Below are 1,453 nucleotides of genomic sequence, written 5' to 3'. Positions count from 1 at the left end.
ATATATCTTTCTACTCCAGGTAATTGGAAGTACACTAATAACAAAACAGAACCTCACTTCAAAAAATAGAAATACTCTAACCTCAAACTTACTTGTGTTATCAGCAAGACAGTGATCTGAAGCACACATACGATTGAGATCCTGTGGCATGACCTTAATCAGGATGTTCATGCTTGAAAACCCAACAATTCTGCAATGAAGAGAGGGACAAAATCCACAGGGAATCCACAAAATGTAGAAAATATTAGGTTGCTCAGCCAAAAGGATCTCAAAGTTTTGAAATTTTGAAATCAAAATTAGAACGACATGAAAGGAACAGTAGACACAGTGGGAAAGGCTGAGCCAATAATCAGCTCCAGGAGTTTAAAAAAGGTCTATATTTACCTCTGAGTACTTTAACAATCAGAAGACTCCTATGTGAAGTCAAGCTATAAGCAAGAAACCCCTGCAAAGTCATTTTGGTTTTAAAAAGAGGTTACAATTTGCTTAAGAAAATATTGACTACCACAAAGAAATTGTTAGGATTGTGTTCTGTTTGGTGGATCTGTTTGTATTTACTTACCTTCCAGAGTCAGAGTGGCATGGGCGGAGTTTTCCAATCTACGCACCTGTCCTGGATTCTGCTGATGAGAGCAGCTGGCATTTAAGCTCCTGGAAGTGATCCATTCCTTGCTGGATTATTCAGTGACACTGGGACTGAGTGAGTCAGCCAATAATTTGTCTTTGAGACTTTCTTGAGTAACCTGGTGATTTTTGTGTTTTTCTAAGAACACTTATTGGAGTGTGGAACTCGCCTTTTGCTGGAGCTTAAGGACTCGTGTATTTGGATTCCTCTCCTGGAAACTCTCACCTGGAAACCAACCATCCTCCGTCCTGTCTCTCTCTCTCTCTCTCTCTGTCTCTCTGTCTCTCTCTCTCTCGGACCTGGAACACCAACGGACACCGAAACCTGGAACACTTACCTCCTGGATTTCCCTTGCCTCCTCCTCCGAGCTGACCTCCCTCCCAGGAGCCTGTAAGAAACAAAGAGACAATCTCCTCATTATAGTCACCATTACTCCTGTGTATGACCAACTAACTTCTTCCTACTCCTTTGCAGGACGAACCCACTGTTTTGCATTCACTGTAAATAAACATCATTTAACTTTTCATCTTGTCTCTGTCGTTGTTCTGTTTTTGCCTGAACTTGGGTGCTCCCTTAGTTAAACCTCAACAGAAATGGAGGAACATTTATGGACTGATTTATGCAAGTTTGTTCTTTTTGGATCTAGGCTGTTTATCAGACAACCATCAAACACAGAATCCCAGCCATTGTACAAAATGAAGCATTGCATCATGGGAATGTTTCTGATACTGTGGTGTCAGTACTATTTATTACATACAGGGATAATGGATCAGTGTGAATGACCAAAAAACTCAAAGATGTTTTCTTATGCTGAAGGGAAAATCCACT

General features: G+C 40.7%; 1 long non-coding RNA gene across 1 annotated transcript; it reads left to right on the top strand.

Moving 5' to 3' along the window:
- Window positions 1-697: 697 nt before the first annotated feature.
- Window positions 698-1,149, top strand: LOC124874723. The gene is made up of 2 exons (XR_007039874.1): window positions 698-1,015; window positions 1,100-1,149. It is a non-coding gene; the product is annotated as an uncharacterized LOC124874723 (long non-coding RNA).
- The last annotated feature ends 304 nt before the right edge of the window (window positions 1,150-1,453 follow it).

This window comes from Girardinichthys multiradiatus, chromosome 10 (genome assembly GCF_021462225.1).
Source record: "Girardinichthys multiradiatus isolate DD_20200921_A chromosome 10, DD_fGirMul_XY1, whole genome shotgun sequence".
Taxonomy (NCBI): domain Eukaryota; kingdom Metazoa; phylum Chordata; class Actinopteri; order Cyprinodontiformes; family Goodeidae; genus Girardinichthys; species Girardinichthys multiradiatus.
Note: the sequence above shows the minus strand (reverse complement) of the source record. Positions and strands in the feature narration are given on the sequence as shown.